At 39.9% G+C, this 24,981-nt stretch overlaps 1 protein-coding gene and 1 pseudogene across 1 annotated transcript in view; both read left to right on the top strand.

Moving 5' to 3' along the window:
- Window positions 1-24,981, top strand: part of Pld5 (phospholipase D family member 5) — a 318,831-nt gene that overhangs the window by 8,766 nt on the left and 285,084 nt on the right. The gene's annotated exons all lie outside the window — the stretch shown is intronic.
- LOC114610644 lies at window positions 4,285-4,694 on the top strand (annotated as a pseudogene).

Here is a 24,981-nt window from a genome sequence, read left to right as displayed (position 1 = left end):
AAGTACCTGCTCAACCATGACCCAGGATACCCTTATGCAGTCCCACAAGCATTGTCCATATTTAGGCTGTATTTTCCCTCCTCAGTTAAATCCCCATAGAAACATCTTCACAGACATGGTCAGAGGTATGTCTTCAGGGAGATTCTCAATTGACAGTCAAGATTATGCAACACAGCGCCCTTGTCTTCTCCCCCAACACTTTGACAGGCATCAGTTATGTCACTAAACAAAACTCTTAAAACTTGTCACGTGGTCTATCTTCTGTTTGGTCACTTGGGGAAAATCCAAGCATCTGGCAAGTTTTGTCATTGTAACATTGTTATTTTTTTTCTTTTTCATGCTTATTGTCCAAAATTAAGTCCCAGACGCCCACATTCAACAGCTCCTGGAATAAAGAGAAATGGCATTTATTTTTTTAATATATTTTTAGGGAGATTTATCTTTTTTCCTCTAATATTAATTTGTCCAATTTTTGTTTATATTAGTAGAACTCTTCTATGTTTATATGTTCAAAATGATTTATTTGAATTTTTATGTATATATGTGATACAGATGCCTGTATGTATATGTCTTTGTGTCAGTATATGCTCTTGAGGGCTGCTACCCATAGATGCCCAAGGCATTAGATTCCTTTGGAGGTGGAGTTAAAGGTGGTTGTGACCCACCTGGTACTAATGCTGGGAACCAAATTCGGGTCCTCTGCAAGAACAGTACACATGCTTAATTTCGGAGCCAGCACCTGGTGTTTCTCTGATACTGGGATTATCATCTAGTTTTTGTTTGCTCCTTAAAGTTTTTCTGCTTTGGTCATAGGAGGCCAGCAGAAGATTACTCCTCTAATCCTGGGACAGGCTTGCATCCTTTCATTTTGAAATCTTTCCTTACTTTCTGGTGTACCAGAGTTGTCCAAGCTTGTTTTGCATTTTGCTTACTCCTTCTTAATATATTCTTAGAAACTTTTTTTAAAAAAATAAGTACTCTTTGGTTTAACTAAGTCTAATCTCACAAGGCTCCAGCAAGAGAGGTTTTCAGTTATTGTAACATTTCTAATAAAAGCTCAATGTACATGTCCTGATGAGGCTGAAGCATCTTTACTTAAACTGATTCTAGTCTTTAGTGTGTATATACAAGCTGATGTAAGCCTGGGGAGAGTATAATATTTAGAAAGGAGGAAAAGTCAGGGTACTCTTAAGTGATGGGAGGATGAAACACAGGCACATGCACATGAATCACAAGACAGGAAGGAGCGCTAGCTGCTTTCTAGTTTTAATTCTGTCTTGGTTTTTCTTTCTTGTCACTGGTAAGTGCATAGAACATGTAATTGATAGCAACCCATAAAATTCTAAAGGAAGCTCCATAGCCTCAGAAGAGCTGTTCTACCTGTATAGAAGTTCATTGAGCTGTATAATGTTTACATCATGAAAATTCAATAATAGCAGAGATTCCAAGTGACACAGTGACTTTATGGTGTATCTCAAGGTGCGCATGTGTGTGTGTGTGTGTGTGTGCATGCTCATGTGCATGTATGTGCTCATGTGCATGTGTATATGCCTGCAGTACATGGATGTATTTTTATACTTTTTCTGTTGTCAGAACATCAACCTTTACCTGTGAGACTTAGAATCTTTCTGAAGCATTGAAGAATAAACACAGGGCTGTATGTGCTAGGTAAGGACTCTCCCTCTGAGCTGCAATCCCTAGCCCTGTACTTGGGAATTAAAATTCTAATTCATATTTTCTGATTCTTAAATTGGCATCATTCCTCCATCCTCCTTTTTAATGCTTAGAATGTTCAGCCAGGGTACAGAAAGGGGGTTTTCAGTGATCATGTGTCTTCTTATTTTTTATGTTTTGTTTTCTGAGTTAAGATACTGCCATATGAGCTTTGAAATTCTCTTCAAAAACTTAGCTTAAGAACTTTGAGAGGATTTACAAAAGACCAAGAAAAGACATGGCAAAAAAAGGAGAAGGAACTCTCACGAGATAGACATTGAACTGTTTGTGTCTTGTAGCCCAGCACAGACACTGACTTTTGGTGGGGTACTTCAGGAGAAGAAAACCATGAAGAATGACCTTTGTGTCAGTTTCCCACCCATTTGTAAGATGCTTACATTCCATTCGGCCTTATCTATAAAAATGGAATAACAGACAAAGTCCTGAGGCTTTGCAGAAAGCAGCATGAAGAGTGGGTTTCATATCCCTGCCTGTTTTGCTTAGCACAGATGAATTGGAAACCCATCCTGTGAGTGGGAGGAAGAAGAGACTGCAGGTTCCCATGGCCCTGGGGGAACAGAGGCTAGGTGATGGCTGCATCAGTACTATAAGGACTCCAGCAGTGAGCTGTGCAAGGAGACATTCTAAACAGGCAGCCATTGGCGCTCTGTGGCTTCTCCTTGGTCGTGACTCTTATTTTATGAGACTATTGTTTTCTGTCTTTCATTTCAGTGAAGTTTTGACTAGGTTTAGAATAACTGTCACAGAGTTGGTAACAAAACCAAGGAAAGATTGATATGCTTGAACAAAATAGGAATGGTAAAAAGACCGTATTCAGGCAGAAGACTTACAGATGGCAGTGTGCCAACGAGTATGGGTGTTGCCTTCCTTAAGTATTTATTTCCTGTGTCTGAATGGTGAAAAGGAGGGGTATATGCTCACCATCATATCAGCTTAGGGAGCCTCTGGATATCAGACTAAAAGCTTTGCAATGTACTTGATATTTCACTTATTCATTTAATTTTTGTGGTTTTAAAATATATCTCTTTAGTTTAGAAACCAACTAGCTATTAGCTAAAGGATATTTCTGTAAGACCAGCAGATCAGTATTGGAAAAAATGATTAAACAAGTCTTCCTTGATAACATTATTTAGAAGGAAAATGTTAATGTCTTTCATGGAGAGAGAAAATAATTCCCACAATCATTAATTAAATTTAATTCTCACTAAAACAAGTCAGTCAGTGCCAACACCTGCTCTGAGGGTCTGGTCTGCATGCTTCTACATTGAAATAAAGATAAATGCTTTCAGATAAACCACTGACTTGTGGTTTGAGCTATTGGTATAGAAAGACTTTTGGAATTGTATCATGGTAGTCAGTAGGCTTATTTAAATGAAAAAGAGACATGATTTAATAATTGTCAGACATACTTTCAAGATTAGTTATCTAGTTTGAAGCTATACTTGTGTGTAGATTTAAAGTGGCCTCAGTATTTACTTCAACAATAATCCACTAGGTATAGACACCCAGGTGGAGAATATGACACTGCTGTCACTGACACTGTGACAGGCCACTAAGTGTCTCCCCTAAAGACATATTTCTTCCTAAAGAAATAGTGAAGCCAATTATTTCTTTCTTAAACACAGGACCAGCAAAACTGCCTTCACCTATAGAGGGTAGGAAGCCACAGGCCTGAGTCACTGTTGTGTGGCATCTAAGATTCAGATTTGTGTGCCAGGATTTCATAAATTACTTCATTGCAGTGATCTCAGGATTGCTTGTGAAGATTCCCTACCAACTGTACTAAACACCTCTGTTGTTCTTGTACCCTTTTATATTTATTCATGTCTTTCTTTAAGTACTTATATATTTATTTTTGAGACAGGGTCTGATGCTATAGCCTTGACTTTGTTACAACTCTAGTTACTTTTGACTCAATCTCCCGAGTGCAGGGATCACAGGCAGATGTCACTCCATCCTGCTAACAGCATTTAAAATTAGGAACAAAATTGTCTTAGTGTTAAGATTTTTAGTGAGCAGGCATCAAAAGAATTTCAAGATACTAGCTTTGCCAGGGATCACTCTTCTAATTTCCATATCTGGGTAGAGTGATAATGAACCACAGAGACAGCCTGGCAAGTCAAAGTACTAGATCCTTGCTATAAGGGTAATATGTCCTGCTGCCCACAAAGCTGTGGAGGCCCCTGCCTGCCCATTGGCCCTGCTGTTCTTCTGCTGAGCACAGTGGCTGCACTGTGTCACCATCCTCTTGGCCATGCTGTTTTGCTCTTTACCCCTTTTCAGACTGGGGTCTGAGGTCAGTACTTCAATTCAGTCTGCTAACTGCTGTTGTCTTTCCAGAACTGAATCGCTCTTTCCACTGATGTTTGGATTTTCTAGCTATGGTGCTTTACAGAGTCTCTGGAATCTTCTGAGGAAACCAACTTTACTGCCTCCATCTCCATCCCCTTCTTAGGACAAATTTTAGAGTAGAACCGAGTGGCAAGAAATACATCTTTCCCCCCATAACTCCGTGTGTTTGCCCCTCCTACTCTCTTTCTGCCATCTTCCCTCGCCATCACCATGGTGCAAATGAATGTTCTGGCGGATGCTCTCAAGAGCATCAACAATGCTAAGAAGAGAGGAAAATGCCAGGTCCTCATCAGGCCGTGTTCTAAAGTCATCATTCATTTCTTAACTGTGATGATGAAGCATGGCTGCATTGGTGAATTCGAGATCATTGAAGATCACAGAGCTGGGAAGATCGTTGTGAACCTCACAGGCAGGTTGAACAAGTGTGGATTTGATGAACAAGCCCTAAATTTGATGTTCAACTCAAAGACCTAGAGAAATGGCAGAACAATCTGTTCCCATCACGCCAGTTTGGTTCCATTGTGCTGACAACCTCTGCTGGCATCATGGACTGTGAAGAGGCAAGACTAAAACATACCAGAGGGAAAATCCTGGAAATCTTTTTTTAAATGTAAAACATAAATAAAAAGCCTTCGTGGACTGTGAAAAAAAGAAATACATCTTTCTTGAAAGTGGCTCTCAAGTGCCAAGGGCACATCTTGACCTTACATTCCTGCCTTCAACTTTCCCAGGGTGCATCAGTTCCTTGGAATCCACCAGTGCTTCATACATAATCCCCTTCCCTGGCTGGCTCTGCCTAGTGAGTTCTTCATTGTCTAAAGTCTTTATGGGTAGCAAAGGTAGATGGTTCAGGAATGGGATAGCATCACTACCTGGTCTCACATCTCAGAACCTCACACTTCACAATAGCTGCCATGCAATATAATGTCCCCAATATCGACCACACACACACATACACACACACACACACACACACACACACACACACACACACACACACATCAGCCTCTTTCTTTCTCACTGGTTCAGTTCCTAACTACAGTGATGTGCAGAGTTGAACAATCTCCTCCACTATGGGCTCCTACAATGGGCTGTGCTGCCACAGGCTCAAAATCAACAGGATCAAACAACCATAGGGTGAAAGAACAAGACAAGAAAACCTTTTTCTTTTCCTAAGTTGATCGTGTCTGGTATTTGGCCGTAGACAAGGTAAACTGACTAATAGAAACAGACTAAAGCACAATGAGTCAACTCATTAGTTTATTTTTTTTTTAAGGAAGATGTCTTCAATCCATAAGAATAACTTCATACTAATGTCAATTTTATAATTTTTGAGTCAGATAATATTATGCTACATTTCAACAAGATTATAATTTGCAAGACATATTTTGAAATTAAGAATAATTTAAAAAGTTAAATTTCCAAAATCCAAATAGGGTAACTTATTATTTATTTAGGGAAAGTGCTCAATTTTTTTTTTTAGAGTTAACAATCTAAGAAAAAAGTAAGCTTAAGCAACGAATTGGTTTTAGAGATATCTTAGAATTTATTTTTAGAAGTCACATATAAGAGATGTTTTCATGGATCTTACAATCATTCTCTGAGTATTTACCTTGTTTAAACTAAAAACAAATTGGGGATCCTTCTGGCTTTGTGCAGGGATGATGATACCAAAGGGCCCTGTGGACTGTAGAATCCTAGAGTTTGCAATGGTATACAATTTGAGTTTACTGCAATCCTTAAGGATGGTGAATGATACCAGTATCTGTGACTTTGAACTCAGAAAAGCCCAAAGAAATAATTGGAAAGCAGATAATGCCCTTGATTTTGACAGGAGTCAAAGGACCACCTTGATTACTTTTGAAAGGCATCTGAACATTCAGTTCTTTGTCTTTTTTTTTTTTTTTAATGTCAGTGGGACTTCCTCTCTCCCTCTTTTGGTATATTTAAGCTTTGATTATCTTACATCTGCAAATTATGTAAAATCATTTCCTATTGTTTTATGAGAAAAGAAATGCCATCTAGTTTATTACATACAAAAATGCACAGAAAACACTAGAAAATAAACATATTTTAAGTTTTCCTAATGCTGACACATTTAGGCTTGTTGTAATCTCAGGCTCATTGCTGTGGTAAAATGTCCTGACATGAAGCTACTTAGAGAAGAAAAAGTTTATTTTGCTTACAATTCCAGCTTACAGTTCATTTCTGCAGGGATGTCAAGGCAAGAATTTAAAGTGTTACACCTATAGTCAAAAGCAGAGAGAAAATATATATATAAATCCAATAAATAGGTTCTTCTTGCTTGACTGTTTTCAGTTAGCTTTCTCCTCTCATACGTGGCTGAGGACGGCCTCCCTCAGTCAAGATAATCCCTTATTAAGACTCTCTTCCCAGGCAATTCTAGGCCAAATGAAGGTCACAGGTAAAACTAACCAGTGTAAGCCTTAACTAAGCAAATACCCAAATAAGGAAGCCTTAAATAATAAGGGAACCTGTTATATCACATAAAAACTTTGTTAGACTGATAACTCAGTAGCTTCACAGCAAGGCTGAGGTTCCTGGATTCTTCATCTTTCTGCTATGTCCCAACCTCTAGCTGCCCCAGATGAGAAAATGCCACCAGTAGTATCCTCGTTGAGAAAAACATTAAGGGCTGGTTTACCACCTGCTTTTATGTCCCTGGCCAGAGCTGCACAAGACCATTTCTAAACTAATTGTTAGGAGGGGAAACTGCAACCTTTCCATCCGAGGCTAGTGGCAAGGTGAACTTCTTTGAAATGCAGGAATTGTAAGAACATCCAAATTGGGAACCTCTTCTCAATGAAGATGGTAGAGAGACTAAGGGGATGATAAAGTAATTTAGAGGATCTTTATGCTATGCTTTTATCTTTTTCCATCTCAAATTGTCTGCAAAAGTTAGAAGATGCACACATACATGCACACATACATGCATACATGCTTATACACATGAACACATACAAGTACCCACAAATAAGTAATTGTCTATGATTTGATGGATTACTTATAGACATGTTGAGACCATCTTAAAAAATAAGAAAATTTATCTTATATTTAATAGTGTTATGTGACCCATTATACTTTCAGTATTTGAAAAATAGCAGTTTTAATTAACTATTTCCTATTAGAGTATATAATCCTATTGTGTTACTACTACTCTGCATCAGACTCTTGTTCCCCGAACTTCTTTAAAGGGGGCCATATGTGTACTTGCTTGCTACTGGATAAGGGATGTGATCAAAATATTAGCTACTCTCTTTTAGGTAACATCCTAGATGACAGCTGTCAACAGTTAGCCTAAAGTCAGGCTCAAAATTTCAAATGACTGATGACTTATGAGTGTGTTTAGTTTGAGGTTCTTGGGAGGTACAAGAAACAGGTTTTAGCTTCCAGTAAGGAGCAAGAAGTAGGCACGAGATTCCAGAAGATGAGGATGTAGGAGTGGTCAGCACAAGACATATGAGATGAACAACTGAACTGCTTCATAGCATCATAGTCTACAGTCTTTCATAGGCTATCATAGCTTTCTAGTCTCACCATCTCTATGCACAGTGCTATTAAAGCTTGAATACCTTCATTTTCAATTGTTCAATTGATTTCATTCAATGCAATTCATCATTCAATGAATGCCTTCATTGACCAAACAAACATTAGAGAAATAAATCTTTTATGTTTATTCTCTGCCTCCCACCCCCGAGTACACAAGGTGTTCTATAGCTTAAAAGATGCAATGTTGGGATTTTTTTCCTTGCCTTGGTCCTCAGCAATGCAGATCTCTCAATTCCAGTAAGAAGTGTTTGGCCTCAAGACAAATAGAGAAATGTTTGGCTTACTTCATTTCTATTATTAACATTCGCCGTTAAGAACGTACAGTGTCTGTGTCAATGAAACAGAAGGATAGTTGGCCCTAAGGAAGACTGTAATCATGGGAAGCTAGGAGGGAGAAGAGAGACTATTAAGAGAGTTATAGGTTGAGGGCAGCAGCTAGAGCTATGGCCTGATGGTTGCTGGTGTGGTGGGAGGTGACTCCTTCAGCTGCTCAGCGCTGTGTTCTGAGACTTTTCATAGCTCCTGGGAAGGAGAGAATTTAGGAGGTGTAGACTTGTTGGGTAGACTTGAGTATCTCTCAAACAAAAAATAATTCCTTCTGTTCTCGTTTAATGCTGCCCATGCAGCAAAGAGAGAAAAAAATAACGACAACAACAACAACAAAAAAAACCCACACAAAACATAAAACAAACCTCAATTCAGTGTTACCAAGTCCTTGACAACTGTCAGTCATTAATCTGTCTTATTGGTAGTTAGAAAAAGACGGGGAAAGAAAAATCTAGAAGTCATAGTTTCCCATGTATGATACAAATACAAACTTTTTTTTCATTTTTATATAAACATATAGTCTGCCTTCAGTATTTTTGGGTTCTGATTCACGGATTCAACCAACTTTGAGTCAAAGGTACTGGGGGAAAAAGTGCCGGTATGAACATGAATACCTTCCCTCTCATTGTCATTGTCTTCTAGACCCTCATCTGTGACCTTCCTCATCTTGTGGTGACCTTAACCATAAAGTTATTATTATTTTTTGCTATTCCTAACTGTAATTTTGCTACTTTTATAAATAAGTAATGTAGATATCTGATGTGCAGGATATCTGATATGAAGCCCTTAGAAGGGTCATGACCCATAAGTTGAGAACCACTATCTCAGACACTGCACTGTAACAACTATCTATGTCACAATCACATTTATTAGGAAAGAAAAACCTAGAGATAAATAAATAAAAAGTGGAGACTTGAGGTTAGATGCAAATAGGAAACTTTAAAGAATTTGTCATCCATAAACCTTGATGCTGAAGAGAATCTAATAATGAATCATCTGAGACTACCCAGGAATGGCTATATTTAGGTTTTAAAGAAGTGAGCTGACTTACTGTTAAATAACACTGTGATACATAGTAGGCATATAGAGTCTAATGTTAAAGATTTATAGCTGCAGAAGCAGATAGAGATAGAGAATATACAGACAGCAAGGACTTTTCTATGCCTTTAACATAGTCTGTTTATTAGTAAATTTTACCTCTCAATTCTTTCTACCTTTATATCTACTGAAATTCCTTCTCAGAAATTGTCATTCTTTCTGTTAATTTATGTTTTCTGTGGAAACTAGTTGTTACATGTAAAAGTCTAAGAAAGAAGAAACGTCCAAACATCTCCCTGAGTTGTTCTCTTGCAGATGTTAGTGAGCAACTCATACATGAAATAGCTTATCTCATCAAGGACTAGAGCTGGAAATAAGAAAAAATAGAAGAGCTTTTAATGTTCTAAAAATGATACTTATTAAACACTGAAGAATATGGGTATGGTGGCTTATCCCTGTAAACTTAACTAGTGAAGAGTCTGAGGCAGGAGAATTATCATGAGTTGGAGGCCAGCCTGGACTGCAATGTGAAACTGTTTCTCAAACAAGAACAACAAAACAAACAAAAAATATAAATTATTAGTGAAGATACGGAGAAGCAGATTTTTCTTTGGGGGTGAGTAATTTATAACCATTGTAGTCTAGTCATTTGATGCTGCACATCGACAGCTAACAATGGTAACTCCTTGGCTCTCAAGTCTCTCCCTCTTCCAGTCATGCACTTAATAGTCATGTTCATACAATCAATGGTCTTCATCTCAGAGGTGTTTTACTGATGATGGTCAGGTCGGTGGCTGTGCTGGGCCTCGGTTATGGTGAGGGACCAAACAATAAGCCATTCACATGTGATCTATTTTAAAAATTCTAATTGTGATGAAGAAGCAAAGAACAGCTGTGGAAAGGGGAAAATACTTGAAAGCCATTGGGGAAATACCCTCAAGACTGTATTGTTAAGATTAGCAGCAGTCTTAATGGAAAGGGGAAAGGATTCAATATACTCCAACAGGGACTTTCAAACGAGTGCCAGTACTTCTAGGCAAGGGAATACAACTGAACAGTTAAAATGGTAATAGCATATGATTTTGCAAATTAATTTTGATAGTTTTTTTTAAAGAAAAAAGTCTAATGTATTTTGCATATTTTTATAGCTTGTCTGAATGTAGGGCTACATTCAACATAGATGAAATAAAAAGAAGGATATATTCCCAGATACTAACCAAATAGTCAAATTAAGAATAAATATGTACTCTAAAAGCACCACATTTATATGGATTGTCTCATAAAAGGAAGTTTTTAAAAATGTTATTGAACTATTCTTTTAAACTATAGCCATTTTTTTTTGCCACCCACAGAAAAGCCCCACAAGGACAGCCACCCTCTCCCAAATTCTCCAATTATTTTCCAAGACCATGGTATGTGGTAGTTTATAAACAATTACTTAGTGAATAAATACATACAGGTGCAAAAGAAAGTATTTATTAAATACTCCTTTGTATGCCAAGTGTCAGTACTTAAAATATATGCTATCCCAATTAACGTCTGCAACAACAGCTTGGCAGGATGAAATTTTTTCCTGACCAGCAAACAGGTTTATAGAAATTAGGTAATGTATTTAAATAGATAAGGAGGGGAACTGGGACTTAAGCCCCAGCCTATTGCATTGGATGATAGGTCTTAATTTTATCACCCCAGGATCAGCCTACTTAGTCTCAGCTCCTAGCAAGTCTGTGGGGGCATTTACACACACACACACACACACACACACACACACACACACACACACGATGTGACTCATAGTTTTTTTTATAAATGAGAAACATCTTTTGCTGTGTTTTTTTGATAATTTGAATCTGAGAGGTCATTTCTCTTTTACTAGCAAGAATATAATGTGTTAGTCAGTTTCCTATTCTGTGATAAAATGCTGGGTATTGTTAACTCCAAAACAAGAAAGAGATTTGGAACTGGGGCTATGGGTCAGGGAGAACAGTTGCCTAATGTGTCCCCAGGCCCTGGGTCCAATCTCCAGCTCTGCATGGAGTCAGAAGGAAAGATATATGTCTGCAACTCATGTCATCAGACTGTAGCTTGTCCCTATTGCTTTCCTACTGTGTACAGCTCTTCATGACATCCAGGAAACAAGGAATGAATAAAAGGGGCCACGTTCCCCATGTCCCTTGGGCCAGCGCTCTCCATATGACCTTACTTTCTCCTTTAAAGATGTGACTCCTCAAGCTTCTACTGCCTCTCAGGAGCAACAAGACATGTTTGGTTTTTTGTTTGTTTGCTTGTTTTTGTTGTTGTTTTGGTTTTTGTTCTGGTTTTTGGAGGAGCACCAAGGTGAGACCAACTCCACAAGACATAGACTTTGTGGGAGGGTCTGTTTCAGATCCAAGGTCTAATATTACAGTATGAATGAGGTCTAATTTGATGTAGGTGAATATTAAGAAATTATTAATAGTTTGTAAAATATGACAGAATATAGTCTTAAAGATGTCAACTATTTGCTAGGATTATTGGGTATATGCAGAACTGGGTTGAGATTGGGTGGAAAGAGAGTGTGTAGCTTAGTGGTAAGACATACTTGACACACAGAATGCCCAGAGTTCAACACCTATGCCCTTGTTTGTTTTCTATTGCAATGATAAAACATCAATCAAGACCAACTTTGGGAGGAAAGAGTTTATTCGTTTTATATGTCCCAGGTCATAATCAAACCCTGAAGGAAGTCAGAGCAGGACTTCCATGAAACAACCTGGAGTCAAGAACTGAAGCAGAGGCCAGGGAGAAATGCTGCTTATTGTTTTGCACACCATGAATCACTCAGTCTGCTTTCTTATACCATCCAGGGCTACCTGTATAGTGGATGATACCTCCCACAGTGGTCTGGGCCCTCTCACATCAATCAAAACATATCCCATAGATATCCCTCCAGGCCAATCTGATGGAGGCTTTTTCTGCACTGGAGGGTCTGTCTATCCAGATCACTCTAACTAGTGTCAATTTGACAAGAAACCAACCAACACAGCCTACCTAGCACCATAAAAACAACACAACAACAACAGAAACAAAAACAAATCAAATCAAACAAACAAGCAAAACCCCTTAAAAAATAGTAACAAAAATGAGAAAGCAAGAACACTGGTGCCTAGGAGGCCTGGATGTCAGTCTCAGAGTAGTGTGGCATCTCTACTGTTACATTTTGGACCATAAGTCTCAGAACTCTGGGACAATGACTTGTGAAGCTGGAACTTCATTTCTCATGCAGGAACCCACATGCAGGCAGCTCATGAGCTTGTGCAGGGACTCCACTGTCTCTCTGAATCTGCCAGCTTCTACAGTATGTGGATCCTTTGTTTCCAGCACAAGTCCATTTGGTTTTTCAGCTGCAGGATGGCAGATACGCAAGAATAGGACCTCCTCCTCCCTGTTAGCTAGAAAATGTATCACTGGAAACCCCACTCACCTCATTGTCTAGCGCTCAGTCACATGCACACCTCCCAGCAGGGGAGGCTGGGTAGCTATGTGCCTTTTTCTCTTAAGAGTGCAGGGTCCTGAACACAGTTGGCAATCCATGCCACAATTTCCTAAAGGTCCTTAGGTCCTTAGTTCCTAGTACTCTGTGGTTCTTTAATTAACTCTAAAAGCACCTGTTTTGTGCATGCGTGTATGTGTGTATGTGCGAGTTCATGTGTGTGTGTGTGTGTGTGTGAGTGTTGTATATACGAATACAAAAGGAGAGAATTAAAATGAGAATATAAGTAATTTTTAAAGTTGCCATTCTAATTAATCATCCAGGTGAAACAATCTTTTAAAAGTCAGATGAAGTGCAAAGAACCCAAATCCACCCAGAAATGCCTTTGTAAAAAAACTGGCAGCAGGCACATAATCAAGCAATGTTTGATAAGGCTGCAGTAGAAGCTGTTAAATTTTTACCTTATATGACATTAATGAACAGAAACTTTCATTTTGAAAGAATTATTGAAAGGAGTGTCAGTCTGTGCTCACTGAAGTCAAAACTGGCATTTTCAAGAGTAATTATATGGAATAATATTTCCTTCAAAGCTGCCTTCTCTTGTGGGAGAGCAGAAAATTCAAGCAAGACAGGTCTTTCCCTTCTCCTCTTGGCTTTATCTGCGTCTACAGTTAAAAAGACAATTAAGCCTATTTTAGTTGGCTGACTTTTTTCCCCATTGCAAAGAAAAAAATTCCAGAAGGCATGTAATTTAGCGTTCTGAGACATTGCTGTGGTCTGAGAAGCGTCCCTGGTTGTACAGCAGGCACACTAAAGAAAGCAGCGCTTTGCCTGTCAGTGATGGTTGCAAAACCAAAAGGCAGCATTGGAATGTAAGTACTCACAATAGTTTATTTACTTACATTTTTCCACTTTGATGCTCAGAGTTAATGCGAGGTGTTGTGGTTCTATAATATAATCTATAATTTAATACAGCTATGGCACGTTAGGACCTTATGCTAATACCTTTTTTTTTATAACACAGTGAGTTCTGATTATAAATAGCATATTCAGTACTGTGGTATTTCTAACATGTAAATGAATAATGGGAACGTCAGTTCTCTGAGGTGATGTTCTCTGAGCCACTGGGAGTCTGAGTCCAGATGAGGCTGAGCTGGACTGCTGGCCCATGGTTATTAGAAATGCAAAGCACACTAATCATATTTACTCTCTGAGTCTTTTCTTGTCTCATTCACGGTCCCATTATTTTTTTTCCATGTTTCTCCTTCACCCATTTTCTCATTCAGAGATTTCCTTGAACATGCACATGTCTGCAACAAGATTATGTTAAAAGCATTCCAAAATAGCAATAACAGCTGAGCAATAGTGAATGGATTATTTCACTTCTAATTATAGAAAGATAACTCCGTCTTTGCCTGTGTTTTTACCCGGGATTGTGCTGGGTCTGCTTGATTGTTTTCACTTGTGTATTTGTTTGGAATCCAACTCTTCTAGGACTTTCCCTTTTTCCTCTTCTTGACAAAGGAAAAAAAGAAACCAATAGATGGGTGTAGGAAGAATCTGAGTTGGTCCAGATCAAGACTCACACTGGGCATAGAGTGCCAGGTTCTGGTAGACAACCTGCTAAGCACAAAGTCAGGAGCTACACGATGGATGGGTCACTGGGGAGAGGCTTGGAGATTGAGTAGTAGAGAGGTTGGTCCCTTCTTCTAGAGGGAGGGATCTGGATAATTTGTTAAATATGGCTTTTGGTCTAGGTTTATGCATCTGACTTGGCAAAATGATATTTCCATGTGTGAAAACATCTCTCTTAAAGTAGACAGAGTAATAACATTATTTTTTTAAATGTCTTAGGAATCTAGTTACTACAATGACAGAATAGGCTCTTGCTTTTGCTGGGGGTCTTGAGGACTCACTGTGTGCTAAGAGAAAGAAAACTGACAAATGAGAAGCAAATGGGAGTGTCGGGAACCAACCATAACAACAGCAACAGATAAGGCAACAGACAGGCAGTAGACACTGAGGGGTGACTGAAGTGGCTGCTTCCTCTCCAGACTGGATTTTCACTTGAACTTGGTAGAGGTTTTAAGTAAGTTGCAGTATAGGTGGAATTCACATGAGTGAAACTAACAGGTTATAAGAATACACGGAAGCAAGTATGGGAAATGTGGCTGTATTCTTCATAAAAGTTCAAAAGAGCAATGTGTTATTATGCTCACTGATGGCCCTTGACTCACAGTGGTATTGCACCCTGGCATCCTCATGGGACACTGAGAAGGCAAGTTAGGGTATCTAACGCTCTAAAAGAAAGTTATGCCCTCTTTGGTAGTCCCAGGGACTTGGGAGTTGTGACTTGTTGGCCCTGCCCAGCTTGACAATAGAAAATTGTTCCACCTGTCACTAGCCTGGGAAAAGATCAAAATTTGGAATTTGAAGTGTGGCTTCTCCTGAGGGTAGATTGTTAATGTGCCATTGCAAAGTTGACAGCTGAGTCATCAGAAGTTGACGATGATCTGTATTCTGATAATGGAGAGGACTGGGGTGGGGGGGTGATGGAAACTGAGACACAGACATCACATTAGAACCTTCTTCACAATAGTTAATGAGGAGGCGATATTTTCTTTCTGTTGTTGCAGTGCAGTTTTGTGGGTGAGAGCTGTGTTTGGGACTGTTTGTGGTCATTTTAGAACAACAGGTCATAAAGCTTGCGGGGTTGAGGTGATATACAATAAAGAACTCCTTATGCCAGGTAGGTCTCTTATGTAAAGCCTGATGTGGGGGGCAGCCTGGCTGGCTTTGGGATCCACAGGGCAGGCAAGCAAGTAATCCCTGAGATGGGAGAGCGGGAGTGATGGGAAGCCTGTGTCCTCCGAGTCTGGGATAAGCTATCTGTGCAGGCTGTTAGCAGGAAGGAAGGACTCTCCACTGCAGACCTCCACTGCAATTCCCGAGAATCTGTGGGGCATTGTATTAGGGGTTGTCACACACCAAAGTGTGCTGAGAGTTCAGAGGGGGGATTCTGTGCGTTGAGGGGTAGTAATAGCATTTTGTGTAACCTGTAGGAAGAGTAAGTGTCAATGGCTAACGTCAGAAACAGGAAGAAAAGTCAGGAAAGATGCTTAACCTTAGAAATCAGAAAGAAAACCAGGAGTACATCAAGGTGAAGACAGGTTTATTAGAGGTCATGAAAGAGAAGGGGGGGGGTTGTTGGTTGGTTGGTTTTATTTGGTTGATTCAGTTTTTTCTTTTTTCTTTTTCTTTTTCTTTTTTTCTTTTTTTTTTTTTTTTTTGAGATGCCTGGAATGCCCTAAGGGCCATAAGTGAAGAAGCTCATGGCTTTGCTCCGTTCTGACCGAGCCCAGCTGTGACAGAGGCTGTGGTCTAGAATGCTAAGAAGGAGCTGGAGTGGGCGTGGGTTAGAACACAATGAATTGTGAGCTCCTTCCCACGGGCCCTGTGGTTGGGGGTTGGCGCTATGAAGAGGTGTCTTAGTTAGTGCCATAGACAGGAGCAATGTCTCATTTGAGGTGGCTTGGCTATGGGAGGAGTGACATGTTCTGACTCCTAGGAGACCCAGCCTGGTCACCCATGCGCCATGTTTCTCAAGAGCTTCTCCTGGAGAATCTTGCTCATTGGTTCTCCTGGAGAGCCCTGGGCTAGCCTCTGACTTTTTAGATAAAAGGGGAATCCTAACAGCAGTCACTTGGCTTTAACCAGCCTGCCCTCTTGCTCTGACTAACCCTTGTTGCTGAGACTTGACTGAGCTGAGGTTTGCTGTGACACCAGATAGGAACTACATGAAAGGGTGAGCTAACTCCTTGTCATCCCCGTAGAGTTTTCCAAGTTTAATTTTTTCCCTTCAAGTCCATAGCTTATTCTGCTTTCTCATTCTAAAAGCAAAGTAGTGTGCACTGGGAGTGGCTGGCACATGAGGACAGTAATTGGAAATGGCCAAGTATGACACTCTTAATACAGTTTGGAAAACTGGGGAATCCTAAAGGAGTGTATTAGTCACCTTTCTATTGCTGTAACAAATACCTGAGACAAGAAACTTAACAAGAAGAAAGGTTTCTTTTGGCACCTAGTTTCAGTGGCTTCAGGCTGTGCCCACTGGCTTTGTTGCTTGAGGTCCATGAAAGCACAATGAATCACAGCCAGGAAGGAAGCCAGTTGAGGAAGATTGCTTGCCACATGGTGGCAGAGACAACAAAGGATATCAAGGAGAAGGGATCACTGTCCCAATATCTCCAACAGGTCATACCTTCAGTGGCCTGACTTCTTCCTACTAGTCCTCACCTCCTAAAGGTGCCACCACCTCCCACCACAGCCTGGGGTCTAAGCCTTTGATATACAGTCCTTTATAGAACATCCATGATATACACTGTAGCAGAGAGTAAATGCTAGATTATTTCTGACAACTTTTCCTAATGTGCCTTAGTTAGAAAGGTGTACATGTGACGGGTACTGATGACTCCTCTAATGCTGCCCTGGTCTTGGATTTCCTCCTACCCAGAACTGAAGAAAATAATGTTTGTCATTAAATCACCAAGTCCCTGGCAGTTTTAGAAGCCTGACCTAAGATATGCAGGCTGCTTTACAAACTCATCTGTTGTATGGGGTTGCAATATTCTGAAGTCATACACTGTGCAATGCGTAACACAGTCATAAAATGCTCTGCTCATTGTTATGACTCAGTAGCACACACGCTTTGGCACTGGTGACCAGGAAACCGAAACAAAGTGTTAGAGAGTAAGATGTGTGCATAGATGTCTGGTCTGTCCAAACGGACAGCAGATGCTCTTGGGTAAGATTATTTGATACATTGAAAGACAGTAGACTAAGAGGACAATAAGAAAAAGACATGTTGAGGCTGATATGTTGCCGACACAAATGAAAGTGATGCTGACGAGCAGAGAGATGGATTGTGGATTTCACACCTACGATAAATAACCGGAGTTCCAGCTCAGGAGAGTGAGAAGAAAAGGCGTAAGTGAGCAAAGTTTTCAGAATATGCACAGAAGCAAGCTTCCATGACTTCACCCGCATGTCTAAAGAGTGATGCTCCATACAATAGCACAAAGTCAATTTTCAAAGCAAAGAGCAAAAGGCTGTCATCAGGAACATAGAAAACCCCAGAGGCAGATTTAGGAGAAAGGAGAAGGCAACCATCACTGGGGAAGTAAGAGCAGGGAAAGTCGATGAAGCAGTGGGTTAATGGAAAACTTCTCCAAAGGACAAAACTAATCTAGTGGAGTGATTTAAATTTCTGAAGTATTTAGATGCCTTTATTTTTCTACTATTTTATTAATTGGGGTTTTATTTTTTCTCTTTTTATCATTTAAGTAAAGATCTTAATAATTTAAAAAAAGAGAGATACTTTAAAGCAAACAAAAGGCAAAAATGGGACAGCAAGGCTTGAAATGACCTAAAAACTACATTTAAAATCTTAAAGTAAATATTGATAGATATGAAGACTATAGTATGAAATCTTTCTGTGTACTCCTGAATGCTTTACAATTGAAAATTTGATGAGAATATTTTCAACAACATTGTAAACAAACAAGCCAAAGCTTCACTCTTTAAAGAAAGAACTTTAATTCTTGAATTCAAAAGAAAGTTTCGTTAACCACCATTGCTTATTTATAAACTACTTTTTTCTTGTTAGGAGTTTGAAGTTTCAAACATACTCATGGAAATCCTCATTTTAGTCCTAGCAGGTATCTCTCTACTATTAAGGACCTACGCTGGACATTTGAAGTTCTTTTTCTGATTGCAGGCACAGCCAGAGATACTAAGACCATTTATAGGATGTCCTTGCTTTGTCCCTAAGCATTTTGTAAACTCACCTAACTACAGAAACATTCCTGGACCTACAAACCACCATTCTCCCAGTCTAGAACAACCATAATTTAACCAGTTTAGCTGGCTAGCTTGGTAATTCTCATGCTAAAACAATAACTTATGGCTGATAACCTTTTCTAGATAGGCTACAAAACTCAGCCACAAACTCAAGCTCTACACACCTCTACAGATCACATTGTTTGAAATACTCCAGGTAGGAGAACTCAGATCTTAGCTCAGTCCCTCATTCCCCACCGTCAGACATTATAACATTCCTACCTTTTTGTTAGCTATTCCTCAAGATAGTTGATGGCAATTAAGTGCAACATTAATACTTAAATAGAGTACAGAAAAAATACACTTTCGAAATGCACAGCTCACTCATAATGATCCAGGAATTGGTGTATTGAAATATTTCACAAGTCACAGGATATTAGGGTACTTACTATGCAACTTAGTATGCATTCAAGTTGGTTGTATGTACTTGTGTGTGCACACATACTTGAGATGATACTATGAAAATCTTAACAAATATCACAAGATAATTCTATTCTTTTTTTTTTCTTATAAAGATAACATTTAATTGGGGCTTGCTTACAGGTTCAGAGATTCAGTCCATTATCATCAAGGCAGGAACATGGCAGTGTCCAGGCAGGCAGGCAGGCAGGCAGGAACATGGCAGTGTCCAGGCAGGCAGGCAGGCAGGCAGGCAGGCAGGAACATGGCAGTGTCCAGGCAGGCAGGCAGGCAGGCAGGAACATGGCAGTGTCCAGGCAGGCAGGCAGGAACATGGCAGTGTCCAGGCAGACAGGCAGGAACATGGCAGTGTCCAGGCAGGCAGGCAGGCATGGCACTGGAGGAGCTAAGAGCTCTACTTCTTCTTCTTTTTGTTTTTAATCAAATTGTAATTTATACTCATTCACACAGGGGTTATAAACTCAAAAAGGCAGGACGTGGGGAAGGGGATGACACTGGAGCGCGGGTGTTCAGGGGGAATACAGATATCTTTCAGAACTGGGTATCGGCTGGGTGAAGGTTCAGGGGCCAGGTCACTATGACTCTGCCTATGACTCACTTGTCCTAACTTGTCTAAGTTGGTATTATCTGGGGCTACCTATTTACAAGGTCTATGACTACTAAGGGTAGTAAATTTCCACAAAAGCTGCCTGTTTACATTAGCTTATAGCCATCTGTTTCAGTGTTTTTCCACAGATACCCAAGACTTTGTGTTAGCATGCATGTATGTCAGGCCTATTGCTGATTTTAGGCCTATGGCTGATTCTAGGCCTTCAGTGTGTAAGCAGGGCTGCCCCGACATCTCCTCCCTTCTCTAAGTATTGAAGGGTTGTGGCAATTCTAATCTTGCAAAGGCGGGGATAGAAGCCTGACCTCCAGTAATTCAAGGGGACTTTGTAATGGCTCTGGTCCTCCTGTCGTTGTCCAGTGAGGCATGAGGGCCATACCCATCCCAATATCTTTTTCCTGGAGAGGGGATACTTTTGACATCAACCCCTATGCAGTCAGGCTTGTCCCTCAGGGAACTCAGAGAGATATTTTTAACTTTTATTTATATTCCCTTGCAGTGCTTAGCCTCGCAGCCTAAGCAAGAATTCAGATCGCCAGTCAGAGGGGGTACTGAGTGGCCCCTCTCTGCTTGGTCTAGGGGCAGAAGTCCCCTCTTTTAGGTTGGATGGAGATGGGTTTTGGGAACACCCTGGATAGAGTAACAACCTCATTTTGAGTCTTGTGATCCTCCATAGCTAACTTATGATAATGTATCTGAATAGGTTTTGCTTCCAAATTATCTATCTGTTGTTTCACAAAGTTAGTCAGCTTATTTAAGGCCGAGGGACCAAAAGAAATAAGCAAAAATGACCCAATTAATGGTCCCAAGATGGGAGGAAGTAGGGTTGACAACCATAGAGAGGTTGAAAACCAATTCTTGTACCAGTTCTCATCTTTCTCTTTCTCTGTCTTTTCTCAGGGCCTTCTCTGACATTTTTCATGATCTCTTTAACTACCTCTGTCTTGTCTATGTATAAGCAACATTCTTCTTTAAGGGCTGTACACAGTCTAGACCTGTACACAGTCTTTCCTAGTGTAAAAGAGTAAATCAAGTCAAATAAAGTCCTTTGCAATTTTTGGAGATCGCTTCACACAGCGAAACGAGGGATTTCTTCAGATTAGTGATATCAGTCTCTAGCTGTTTGATGTCCTTGTCAATGGCCCATCGAAGGTCTGAGTAGTATAAGCCCGGAGGCCAGCATCAGGATTAGAACTTTTAACAGCAGACATCAAGGGTGATTCATTTTTACCTGGAAAGGAAAAAGAAGGGAACTCTCAGGGAGATTTCTCTTCCCTGGATGTCAATTGTCATTCATCTTATTTATAATTGGGCCTGTCTTTATGGGGGTATTTATTTATTTCAATAATCTTTTTGGCAGCCATTTAGCTGTGTCTTCTGTGGTATCAAACAGGCATATCAATCCTCAGCCCTATAAGAGAACTGGTTCTGGGCCATTCTATTTAAGGGTAAGAGGGTCCTTTCACATAGCTGTGGCATAGTTTTTATTGGTCTCAGTGGTGCCAGAGGCAGACAGCAGCAGATTTGCTGTGAGCTTTCAGTTTTAGAGAGTTAATAGTGAACAAGGCATGATGGAGAGTATTTCGGAAGATTCCTTCTGGGGGGCTACAGTTCCCCCTCTTTTGTTTTTAAAGCCATTAATTGGGTTTTTTAAGTAATTATTTTAGTTTGATGAACATGTATTACTTATAGACATTAATTGTCTCGGTATGATGTTTCCTCAAAGTGCACTCATGCATGGATTAGACTCAGCCCACCTTGATCTATCTCCCCGACCACACACCCTCCCGGCTTCTCATACTTACTAGTCTACAGTTTGAGTTTTCTTAAGTCTGGAATTGGAGTAAGTTTATTCTGTAAAGATGTGACAACTTTTCCAGTTTTTTTTTCCCGTAAGAGGGGGCTCTTTTGAGATTGAGTTTCTTGTAACAGTCCTGGCTGTCCTAAAACTTAATATGTAGACCAGGCTAGCCACAAACACACAGACATCTGCCTGCTTCTGCCTCCTGAGTGCTGGATTTATAGGCATGTACCACCACTCCTGGCTTTTTCCAGTTTTCTTAAGCAATCATGTGTGTGTGCATACTCATTAATGATTCTGTGTATGCTATGAATCTCTGTGGATCATCTGTCAGTCAGTCAGTCAATCAATCAGTCAATCAACCCATCTGTATATCTTCCTACCCATCTATGAGTGACATGGAAGGGAGGGAGGCACTTCACTTTTATCTTCTCATCTAGAATGTGACTTGAAAACCCAGAGAGGAAGAGAGGAAGTGACTTAACTTAGAAGTGATGGCTGCCAGGGTGATGCAACCTCAAATTCCAGCACTTTGGAAGCGGAGGAAAGAGAAAGAAGAGTTTTAAAGCAACACTAGCTCTACATCATGAAACCTAACCTCAGCACAACAATCAGGGATCTAGACTGGTTAAAAGCACTTGCTGCACATCATGAGGATTTGAGCTCAAATTCCAGAACCCACATAAGGAGCCGAGTGCCCACCACAAGCCATAACCTGAGCCCAGAAGAGACAGAAAAAAGGAGAATCACTTACTGGAGCCTGCTCACACACATACACTGAAACATGGAGACATAAACACATGAAGAATAAATACATGTTTGTGAAAAGCAAAAACAACAAGAAACTGTCCTAAAAGCATCAATATAAAAGATGAAATTAGAAGATGAAGAAGAGGAGACACTGCCAAGGAGTTCCAAGCATACATGATTACCTGTGGGAATTAGAAGTATAATTGAGACCAGCTGAACTTGAAAAATCTTTTAGTCAAGGTTAAGGCCATTCCCCAAGGGTCTATGTAGTTTAAAAAAAATCATGCCTGGAAGGCTGAAGCTCTTGGCAAACTTTGCTGCTCTAAATGTCTGCAAAGGTCCAGCTGCTTCTCCAGGAATCTTGCTGGAAATGCAGAATCTCAGATGTCTCCTCCAACAGAACTAGATCAGGAATGAAAATAACCAACCATGTTTTGATTGACTCTAAATTCTATTCCACAAGATAAAACCTATATCTGGCACCATATTTGGAGCAAGAATTTATGGCTAGATAGGTCATAGAGAGAATCTATTACCATCCTTTTGGCAGATGGACATAGTATTAAACCAATGACTATTATAGTTATACATATATATATATATATATATATATATATATATATATATATGCTACATCTGTAGATCAAGGCATCTCTCACCCTCATCTGAGAAGCATTTATTTGCGATAGTGGTGATTAACACAGAAACCTGCCCCCTGCTCCTGACTGGCCAAGGTACAGAGTATAAGAGACTAGAGAATACTCATTCCTAAATGGAACATATAAACTGCACTCCTGCCCTTCTATCAGTGCTCAGGGATCATTGATGAAGAACAGGCAGAAAGAGTATGAAGCCAGAAGTGATGGAGGATGGAAACAGAACAGGATTGGGGGTTAGAGTTATTAAGTTTGCAGTACTACTTGAAGGAGGTTGGGCTGAACTCTTCTTGGGGTCCTGAGTGGTTCTGCTAGGTAGAATTTCTAGGCACTCATGAAATCCTCAAGATTGAAGAGAAGATGTTGTACAGTGAGAATATTCTATAATGTAGATTCAGGCTCAAGACAAAGTGTGGGTAAGATTGTACCCTCACCATGTTCTCCAGAAATGAAGCCATACACTCAATGAGCTGTTTGATGAAGTAAGAGAGGAACTTGGACCATCAGAGATGATAACTTGTGTGTCAAAGGTTAGCAATTCCATGACCCATTTATATCTAAAATTTTATGTTAAAACAAACAAACCAAGTGGTGGTTGTGTATGCCTTGAATTCCAGCACTCAGGAGGCAGGAACAAGCAGATCTTTGCATTCAACGTCAACCTGATTTGCATAGTGAGTTCCAAGACAGCCAGGCGTACACAGAAAAATCCTGTGTAGCCTGTATAGCCCTTGAAAAAGCAAGCAAGCAAGCAAGCAACCAACCAACCAACCAAAAAAAAAAAAAAAAACCAAAACCAAAACCGAAAACAAACAAATAAAACCCACCACCAACAACAAACACCTAAAAACTAAAAACACCAACCAACCAACCAACCAAAAAAACCCAAACCAAAACCAAACAACCCCCCCACCAACAACAAACAAACACCTAAAAACTAAAAACAACCAATCAACCAACCAGCCAAACAAATAAACAAAAACAAAAGAAAATCCAAATGAATACAGATAATTCAACACAATAAAAATTGATTTGGTTTAGAGCTTTAGCAAAGCTAGTTATCTTAAAAGAACCATAAGGCAGCCTGCTTATTGTGAATTCTTGGTTTATTACAAATGAAGATGCAAAATCTTCCAGCTAAGAGGTAATCCTGGGGAACATCAAGACTCAGGCCTGACAGCTCTTCTTCAGAAGGCATATCTGTCACTGAGATTGTCACCATCTGACATCAGTTGCAGGCATTAGAATGCACCAGACTAGCACAAAATTTTTGTATGTAGATGAAGCTAAAGAAATGCATTGAGCACTATGAAGACCAAAATATGGATGCCAGTACCATGTGACAAACTGAGCATTTCTGTAATCACTGATAACCGGAGCTCTGTGGGAGATGGAGGCAGGATTGGTGGAGCTTGCTGTATTCTGGCATAGCTAAGAACATGTGATCAGGTGGAGACTCTGCCTCACAGTGATGGAGGTTCAGCCAACAGTCTCTTCTAGACCCATACAAATGAAGGGGTATATACAACCACACACCCATGTGACTAAGCAAATTCACAATACACCATTTTTAAAAACTAGTAAAACCTACAAAGAGCGTCTAACCAACCCTGCTCCCTTATCCTGTACAGCCTCCCCTGGTAACATCTAACTAACATTAGTGCTATCATAGACAAGTCAGTGTATTATAGTGTTATCTGATGTCCACAGCTTTGGTGATAAATTCTATGGGCTTTGACAAGAGTATAATGGTGTGTATCAATTATTACAATGTCATATACAATAGTTTCACTGCCTTAAACTTGTCTTTTGTTTTGACTGGTCACTTCCTTACCTGAATCAGTGGCCTTCCCTGATTGATTTTTATACTGTCTCTGTAGGTTCCTCCTTTCCAGAGTGCTATGTAGTTGGAATCACTTAGCATAACTTTTTTTTCAAATGCCTATTTTTTTAACGATGGTTTTTAAACCATCCCTCTTAGCCTACCACCCACCAGAGATAGTGGGAAAGAAAGGATATGAGGGAAGTGAGTGGACTTGTGTAGAAATGGTTCTTTGAGGGGCTGGAGAGATGGCTTAGCAATTAAAATCATTCACTACTCTTCCAGAGGTCCCGCATTCAATTCCCAGCAACCATGTGGTGGGTCACAATCATCCGTAATGGAATTCAATGCCATCTTCTGGTGTGTCTGAGGAGAGTGACAGTGTACTAATATACAAGAATAAAAATAAATATTTTTTAAAAAGTAAGAAAAAAGAAAGAAAGGAAGGAAGGAAGGGGGAGAGATAGAGACAGAGAGAAAGACAGACAGAGAGAGAGAGAGAGAGAGAGAGAGAGAGAGAGAGAGAGAGAGAGA

Source organism: Grammomys surdaster, unplaced genomic scaffold, assembly GCF_004785775.1.
Source record: "Grammomys surdaster isolate TR1022 unplaced genomic scaffold, NIH_TR_1.0 126051, whole genome shotgun sequence".
Lineage (NCBI taxonomy): Eukaryota > Metazoa > Chordata > Mammalia > Rodentia > Muridae > Grammomys > Grammomys surdaster.
The sequence above is the reverse complement of the archived record's forward strand: the minus strand, read 5'-3'. Positions and strand labels throughout refer to the sequence as shown.